Raw genomic sequence first — 10,000 nt, forward strand, 5'->3', positions numbered from 1 at the left:
GCATATATATATATATATATATATATATATATATATATATGTTAAAAAAAAACCTAAAAATTGACATAAACATCATATCAATCATGGATATAGACAGATAATTCTATTAAAGAAATTAGGTCAACGTTCCGTCACCCAAAAAGTCATCCTTCCTAATTCATTACCTCATATTGCAAGTACAAGCCAGCATTGCTTTATGAAGCAATAATGGACCTGAGAATCATATCATCTTTATTCTGGTGTTATTGGAAACCCTCATTTGCAATGGATAATTACATTCATGACTTATCAATAATTAGTTCATCTTAAGCAGTTATTGAAGCGCCTCTCTCATTGCAAGTGCATTGTGTATCATTTGCTTTTGTGACGAGCCGAGAGAAGGTTGTATTCATAAACTCGAGACAAAAAGGGCACAAAATACATAACAGGCAATTTCATGTTCAACCGTCATCGCTCCAGCTAACAGTCAACAGTTTGAAAAACACACATGTTATTTAAGGTTTTTATCAGTGCGAGCCGAGAGCGAAGATACAAGCATAATATATAAACAAAATGAAATGTCGTTACTATGTACGATCGTGTGACACACGGTTGGTACATGGCTCCCCCCTAAAAAGGACATACTGTACATGTTGAATAGGGTGCCCTGATTCTGCAGTGGTAGTAGCAAAACTGCGGCCGATGGGCAGCAGTGAGTGGCTGTAGATGTCGTTCGTTGGGGCGCAAGTGAGTGGTGGATGATGGGTGGCTTTGTCGCCGCTCTGACTCGTCACGGGGTAGGCGTGTGTGTCCTACGGCATTCAGAGGTGTGTGTCCTACGTCATTCACGTCAGCCTTGGTTGACGTTGAATAGGTGTTCTCTTCGTCAGGAGTAGAGGTGTTGATGTAGGTCTTGAAGGTCGTGAAGTGGCTGTCCATAAGGGCGTTGGCTTTGGTCATCAATTCCTTTATAGGTAAACTATCGACGTCGGGTATGGGTAAATGGCTTACCCAAAGGGCACGAAGTAGGTTCACCTCACAAGGAGAGCTGTCTGCGGCAGGTTGAAGGCGAGTGATACTGGTCACTTCCCCGAAGCCTTTTGGTCCCCCAACGGTTGTTGAGAAAGCTGAAAAAGCTTTGCTATACGGGCGGCTGGCGACGGCGAGTACTGCTGCAGAAGGTATACTTTGACAGCGTCATAGTAAATGTGAGGGGGGGCGGGGGAGGCGGGAGGAGCGAGTCACTCCGCGGTCACCAATGTGACGAGCCGAGAGAAGGTTGTGACTCAATGGCAAGATAAAAGCGACTGAGTGAATTCATTACAGAACATCCATTTTTATATACACAAACTCCAGGCAAAAATGGCACAGAAGTCATAACAGGCAGTTTCATGTTCAACCGACACCGCACCGGTTAACAGTTAACGGTGAGAAAAATGGACATGCTATTTCAGGTTCTTATCAGTGCGAGGGCAGAGCGAAGATACAAGCATAATATATTCACAAAATGAAATGTCGTTACTATGTACGATCGTGTGACACACGGTTGGTACACTTTCCAGTTTTGTTGATGGAAATTATCTTGGCTTCCCTTCTACTCCATTGATACTTTATGGTATGCGTTCAAAGATATTTTCTACATTTAAAAAGGAAACTAAAGACAGTAATAATTATTGTTCGTCTTATTCCTCATCACACTTTTTTATACCAGCATACTTTCCTATTCTTTTTCTTCGTGGCCCTTTTCCTTTTAAGCATCTTTTCTTCTTTTTTTCTACTACTAACACCTCAGTTTTGTTTTCCCAAATAACAGTGCTGAGTGAGTTTTCATTATCTGTATAAATTAATACTTTTTTTCACTAAATTGGCCAAGGTACCAGCCACCACCCGTTGAGATACTGTCGTTAGAGAGTTATTTGGTACTTTGACTGGCCAGACAGTAATATATTGGATTCCTCTCTGGTTACGGCTAATTTTTTTCGGTTGCCCACACATATACAACGAATAGTCTGGCCTATTCTTTCAAAATGCTCCTCTGTCCTCGACTCAGAGAATACCAAACATTTCTTCTTCGCCCAAGGTGTTAACTACTGCACTGTAATTATTCACTGGCTTTCCTCTTGAAAAGGGTAAAAGAGACTCTTTAGCTATGGTAAGCAGCTTTTCTAGGGGAAGAACACTCGAAAATAAAACCATTGTTCTCTAGTTTTGAGCAGTTCCATAGCCTTTCCACCATGGTCCTCCACCATCTTGGGGAAGATTTCTCTTGCTTGAGGGTACACTCGCGTACACTTTTCTATCTTATTTCTCTTCCTCGGGCTTTTTTTAGTTTTTATAGTTTATATATGATATATCGATATATATGATATATCTATTTCAATGTTGTTACTGTTTATTACTTTTCTTTTGGTGTATTTATTTCCTTGTTTCCTTTCCTGATTGGGTTTTTTTCTCTGTTGAAGCCTTTGGGCTTATAGCATCCCCCTTTTCTAATTAATGTTGTAGCTTAGCTAATAATAATAATAATAATAATAATAATAATAATAATAATAATAATAATAATAATAATAATAATGAAATTAACTATATTCTAAGTATTTTGGTGATCAATCAGCAAAAACGTTTAAACCCAACTTTTCCTTAATAAATTGTGTCATCTTTTAATACTTCTTACTCATACTAAAGAACTAAAACATATATCCATATCATTCTATTTTTTTCTTATTAATGAAGAAAACATTCTTAAGCTCGCCGAAAGGAAATAGAAGAGACAAGAAAGAACAAAAAGTTTTTCATCTGTTAGATAAAAATCACAGCCAATAAATGTAACATTATTCCCTTTAGTGGGACCTTCCAGTCTCTCTCATTATCTTTTTATACTCCTTCCCAATTTCACCCCATTCTTTTCCTAGCAATCCTCTCTCTTCCACCTTCTCTTACATCAAATCTACTCTATTCTCAAATATCGTCGTTATGATCATTTCCCCCGATCTTCCTTACGTATTGTTTTGGAATGGACGAGTAATTCCGTCGGAAGTAAATATAGAACTTCATTACTTTATCTTCCCTTGTGTCCCTCGTCTTCTTCCATACCTCACCGAAGCCAAGTAACTCCTTTGTCGTTCAAATTTAAATCAACGTACAGAGCTCTTTGTATTAAGTTAGCAAAATTCCCTTTGCAATTATACAATATAAGTAATTCTTTTGTTCTTCAATATCAGTAACTCATTTGTCGTTTGCTTCCCCTTCGAACGATCCGTATCATCCCAGCCTCAAACTTAGAGATTTTGGCTCCAAATACGAATCTCAAAACTCTGACAGGTCAATGTCCAGAAGTCTCCCAAATCAAAGGATATCACTATTTTTAGTATATACGAAGAGATACTGTTATATCTACACAAAATATTCAATTATATTCGCAGGCCTACCTGAATCATGCAGATACGACACTATCCTTGTGAGGAATGCTTTGTTGTATAGAATTTCCTAATTTGTCGGTTTTGTAACTAACAAAAGGATGCTGTCTACAGTGTTCCTTTGAATTAGGGTTTCCTGCAGTAGAAAATACTCAATCTTAGCAAGTTCTATTTTTAGATTGATACTGCTTTGAAAGACCTATTGGTCTAAATAAAATATTTTAATATCGAAGTTAATAATAATAATAATAATAATAATAATAATAATAATAATAATAATAATAATAATAATAATAATAATAATAATAACAAAGGCTAATTTTATAAGGATCGAAATATTTACTCGAAATAGGAATCTATTATTCATGAATAAAGGAAATTCATTATTCATATAACATTGATAATGTCTTTTTTATCTAATGAACAATGGTCGTTAAATTACTGAATTAAAATTAGTCTCCAATTCAATGCATAGTGAATATTAATTCAGTTCCATTTCTTATAGTTAAGTTAAGTCGACCATCATTTTGGCGGATTAATTTAGTCAGCCCTTCAGTTCTTTTTATGTGGAAAAGGCAAAAATACAATTGTTGACATAAAATACTGAGTAACTCTTATATCAAATATATTAAAATATCTACTAAATTCGATATTCAAATATGCTTGTTATATTTGTAAAGATTTTCATTTTTTCAGAAGCAAAGAAAGTAAGTTTACAATTCTGCTTTTGCAATCATAGGGTATTAATAATCAATTCGTTCAAATTTAGATCAAAGTACAGAGCTCTTTGTATTAAGTTATGAAAATTCCTTTTGCAATTATACAATATAAGTGATTCTTTTGTTCTTCTTCAATATCATTTAGCTATTATTTCTCATATTATAAATAAGACCAATACCTTTAATCAAGAACTAGAAAGACTTTTAAAAATATGAACTATTGAAAACTTCATGTTCAATGAAATGGAAGAATTGCATGTTAGATCAATCAATTTATTTCATTACAAATTTGATCTATGAAAGATAAAGAAAACTTTTGTTCATTAAAAACTTACACTACTGTACACTTTAGTCACTTATGCAAGAAGATAAACACCAACTATACAGTAAATATTTTTGCCTTAAACAATCTTCTCAGTGATATGATTACCTGTTTTTTTTTTCTGTATCATGAAACCGATCAGTCAGTTTTTCGATATATTTTCACTAATGATTATATACTTTGGTACTTGTTGACAATTACATATTCATTACATGCGTATTTAGGTAACCATAGAGTATCATTCCCTACTCTTATCTTATTATACAGAGGGCGGAGGTCAACATAAGCCTCCTTATTTCTATTTTATAATATTGTTCTACTCAAAATTCAATCATTTATTTAGATAACCTCTATAATATTTCAATACTTTCTACAAAAGAGAGAGAGAGAGAGAGAGAGAGAGAGAGAGAGAGAGAGAGAGAGAGAGAGAGAGAGAGAGAGAGAGACCTGGTTTTCTATCTAGCAGCTTTTACAATTAAAAAGAAAAGTCACTACGATAAAAATGAATATGATTCAATTATCAATTACAAAACCATAAAATTAACTTTAAGATTTAATATGAAACGTTTTCTACAAACGTCTAATGTAACACTGTAAACGTGTTATGGAACAGAAGCTTTTTATTGACTTCTTTCCGCTATAACTGAATAGAACTCTCACAACTTTTTTTTTCTTATTCTTTATCTATTGTTATATTTATAAAGGATATATTCCCTTTGGTATATTCGCCTATAACAAACTCTTTCATAAAAAAAATGTGAAATAGTTTTGAATGCATTATTGACCCCATGTGGTTGTTTGTGTAAGGGAGAAAGACTGTTTTTAGATGATTGTATAAAAATAACTGATTTTCCAATGTATGTCAAGGATCGAATATTCTATGTTGAAGTTAATATTCAGGACCATTAATTATTGCAATTTTGAGCAATGTGAACTTTTCAATGAGAACTGGGGAAAATTTAGCCAAACCTACATTATCATTATAACTATTCATATCCTCTTTATATTTTCTATTATCACTAGCACAGTGCTATCATGTTCGCCTAGCATTCGCAGGGCAACAGATCGATCCCTGCCCGGGACAACGAGTTTAAGATGTTTACTGAGGAGGACACTGCTGTGGTTGGGCACCATAATGGGGGATGGGCTTGCCCGGCAGACGTTATGGTGAGCATTTATTCTGATTAAACTGTAACTAAAACCAAACACCTTTAACCTTTATTATTAGCATTATCATTAATTACCATTATAATTACTATCCCCATTATTATCATTGTCATTGTAACCATATTTTTGAATAATTTCACTCCTATTATACTCTAAAATAAGACGTTGAAGAAACACCGCCAAGTAGAAAAAGACATAAAAGGGATATCAAATATACTAAATCACTGGATGAACTACAAGGTTCAAAGATATGCATCAAAACCTTTTCATTGTACTAAAATGGCCAGACGAAGGCACACTGTAGGTTAACTAAATTCAGGTAAAGGCTTCCTAAAGTCGGCGTCAATGACCGTAGATGTCAGGATGCCAGAAAACTTTCAATCAATCAATCAACCAACCTACCTAAAGCCTGGTAACACACACACACATAAGAAAGAAAGCTGTTATAATAAATATGAAAATTAATTTAGTATTTTACTGTTATCCCGGCTGATTACCGTCCAATCTCCTTAACGCTCATAACTATAGTTTTTGTACGTCCTTGGGCCAAACGTTTGGATAGGTATGCTGAAGATAATCATTTATTCACTAGTTTACAATTTGGCTTTGTTATGGGCTTTGGAATATGTGATGCCCTTCTTACAATTTCTTATGTTGTAAAATAATACCGTGTTGGTAGTCAAGACATTCCTATGATTGCCCTTGATTTTGGTGCTGCCTTTGACAGTGTTAATTGTGAGACGCTTATCTTCAAACATATGTGAGTAGGTGGGTCTTTTATTGGCATCGTTACTGAATTTTTATGAAATCTATTGCTAAGAATAGTTGTTATTAGGCGTCATATTGACTATAAGAATGTAATATCTGGCGTTCCTCAAGGTAGTGCTCTTAGCCGATAACTTTTTATACTATAGACGTATGGTATGTGGTTTAGACTGGGAAACTAGTTCATTGTTGATTCCCTCTTTACATCAATTTCATTTCGAGATTGTAGACCTATGTTTGCTGAATCCCTGAAGAGAGATCAAGCTAAAATCATTACATGGTGTAAATTAAGAGGCATAAAGCTTAAATTATGATATTGAGTAGATCGAGAACAGTGGCCCCACAATGTCCAGATCTCTGCATTGATTAAGTTTCCTTAACTGAATACAACTTCTTTAAAATTTTTGGTGTGATTCTTGATTGCAAATTCACTTCTGAGAACACATTCCGTCTGTTTCTTCTTCTTGTCCTCAAAAGGCTCATTGGGAGTCTTTTAAGGTTTTCGGTGATCAACCTATTAACGAATAGTTTTAATTCTTTCATTCGACCTTGCTTCGAGTATTGTTCTCCTGCTTGTCTTTCAGTTGCTGACTCTCATCTTAATTTTGAGGTTAAGGTCTATTAAAATATCTTATTCCAGGTTTGAATATTAATTTCTGGCACCATCATTTGGTTAGTTCCTAATGCATGTTACATAAGATTTTCCTAATTCCTACCATCCTTTGCATTCAGATCTTCCCTAGTCGTTCCATCCTGTCAGCAGTACTAGGTATGCAGTTAATTCTAACAGCATCACATTCTCCAATCATAACACTTGATACTACTCAGTATTAGAGAAGTTTTATTCTAGCTATGATAAAATTTTTGAATGGTCCCCTTAGTCTCTGGAACTTCAAAAACATTTTTTTTTTAATTTTTGAGCAGGTTGAAATTAATTTCTCTTAATAGTATACAGTATATATAAAAGATATATTTTAACGTTGTTATAGATCTTAAAATATTCTCTCTTTCTTATTCATTACTTCACACACACACACACACACACACACACACACACACATATATATATATATATATATATATATATATATATATATATATATATATATATATATATATATATATATATGGTGGGTGGTCTTTTTGTCCGAAGTCATTTCGTCCGACGACACTTCGTCCACGTCTTTTTGTCCAATGTCTTTTCGTCCGATGGACTTTTGGTCCAACGACATTTGGTCCAATTTCTAAAGAAAACAAGTGTTTTAAAGGACTTATATTACCGTTTATTTCACTTCTGTGTTAGAAGTTTATACCCTATTGACTTTTATGATAAAGTAATATACTCATTTTCTCATTATTCCATTAGTCATGCTTAACATTCTCTTTTTCCTTCTATCTCTTCAGTTTGGTACTATATATATGTGTACTGCAAGTTTAGTACTTTAGTTTCTGAATCTGCCCATCCCGAAATGGCACAGTTCATACAATCAATGAAGAAGAAAGGAAAAATAGCAGATGAAAATAATTACATCTACTATTTTAATTCAACTAATACAAAACTTGGAAAAGAATATTTAAGGTGTGAGAAAAGGCATCTGTGTTCAGTGAGCATTCACACGGTTAAGGAAGACAATGTACCAAAAATTATTTACTCTTCCGGTGAGCACCTTCATCCCGCAAATTTATATGCTTTAAATGCTAGACAAGCAGTCGCTGAAATTAAGGAAGTAGCGATTGAAAACAGAGCAGAAATTTCGTGTAGCATATTGTCCAGAAAGTATATGGAGATAACTGAAAATACTTGCTCTCAGCTCCCTCGTGTGCAAGTACTTTAAAAGACTATTTAAGGGTACCGACAAAAACATTCCGGATTTCCTGCTAATCCAGTGGCTAGACATGGATTTGAAATCCCTGACGAATACCGTAAACTTGATAATAGCGAACAGTTTATAAGATATAATTCAGGCCTCGAGGATCATCAAAGAATTCTAATATTTGCATCAAAAAGAGCTCTCGAAGATATAGCATCATATTGTCATTGGGCATGTGATGGGACATTTAAAATTGTGCCAGAACAGTGATATCAACTGTTTTGCATTCATATACAAGTTAATGGTATCAGTTTCCCACGGGTCCTTGCATTGCTGCCGAATAAAACCAGGCAGACATATGAATCAGCTTTCGAGCAATTGAAAATTATGTAACCTAATGTAGATCCAATTGATCTCATGGCAGATTTCAAAGTTGTGATTCCTAAGTCATTTAATTCATCATTCCCTAATTCATCTATCGTTGCATGTTTGTTTCATCTGGGCCATTCCATATTTAGAAAAATTGTTGATCTAGGTCTTGAAGAAAAATATAAACCTCTGAATTCTGTCCTAAAGTAAGATGTTTTTCAGCATCAGCATTTCTCCCTACTGATGATGTTGAAGAGGCCTATGAGGAATTGATAGACGGTGACGAAATGCCTTCTGAATTAATTGCTTATTTACAAACAATGCTGCAGAGGGGTTTCTTTATGGTATAAAACGTTCAGCGGGTGGAGTACACTTGAACATTTGGAAATTTATCTAAACCTTGAAGGGAGAAGAAGGATTTATTCAAGGTAAAATAACTCAAATACTTCGGGGAGGTCCGTCAAATTCTCTATCAAGATATCAAAAAATCACCGAACGTCTCAAAAGATTGGTAACTGGATATGAGTCAACGAGGAAAACAGAGTTTTTGAAGAATGTGGCCATATAATTTGCACCAATTTTAAACAATCATTCTAATTTTTTTTTTTTAATCATTCATTGTTTTGTATGTGTGTTACTGTTAAATTTATCAACTTTTATTTGCTTTTTTTTATTTTCACTTCAGATGTTATTTCTTACATTTGTTACATTTAATACTCAAAAGAATGAGCCACGCTAAAAAGTTATTATTTTGCATAGAGGAGTTATTATATGTTGAGCAGTTTTTCTTCAATTCTATATGGTCAGACATTTTCATTTCCTAACTAGTTATTTTCACTCCTATACTTTGGAATTTGGGAATCAATTATTATAAACAACAAGGGAGAAAGAGGTCCTTCCAAGGTTTAATTTTCTGTTGGGGAAGTTATGGACTGGCTAGGGGTTTTCTTTTTTCTATTATGGATTGAAATGATTTAAAATTGGACCAAATATCGTTGGACCGAAAGTCCCTCGGACGAAATGACATTGGACAAATAGACGTGGACGAAGTGTCGTCGGACAAAGTGTCGTCGGACGAAGTGACATCGGAAGAAAAGCCGGTACACGATATATATATATAAATATATATATATATATATATATATATATATATATATATATATTTATATATATACATATATATATATATATATATATATATATATATATATATAGATTTATATATATATATATATATATATATATATATATATATATACACATATATATATATATATATATATACACGCACACACACACACATATATATATATATATATATATATATATATATATATATATATATATATATATTTATATATATATATATATATATATATATATATATATCTTTAGTTCCTTTCCTTACTGGACCATTTTTCCTACTGGTAAACTAGGTTTTACAACATCCCA

This window comes from Palaemon carinicauda, chromosome 14 (assembly GCF_036898095.1).
Source record: "Palaemon carinicauda isolate YSFRI2023 chromosome 14, ASM3689809v2, whole genome shotgun sequence".
NCBI classification, from domain to species: Eukaryota; Metazoa; Arthropoda; class Malacostraca; order Decapoda; family Palaemonidae; genus Palaemon; species Palaemon carinicauda.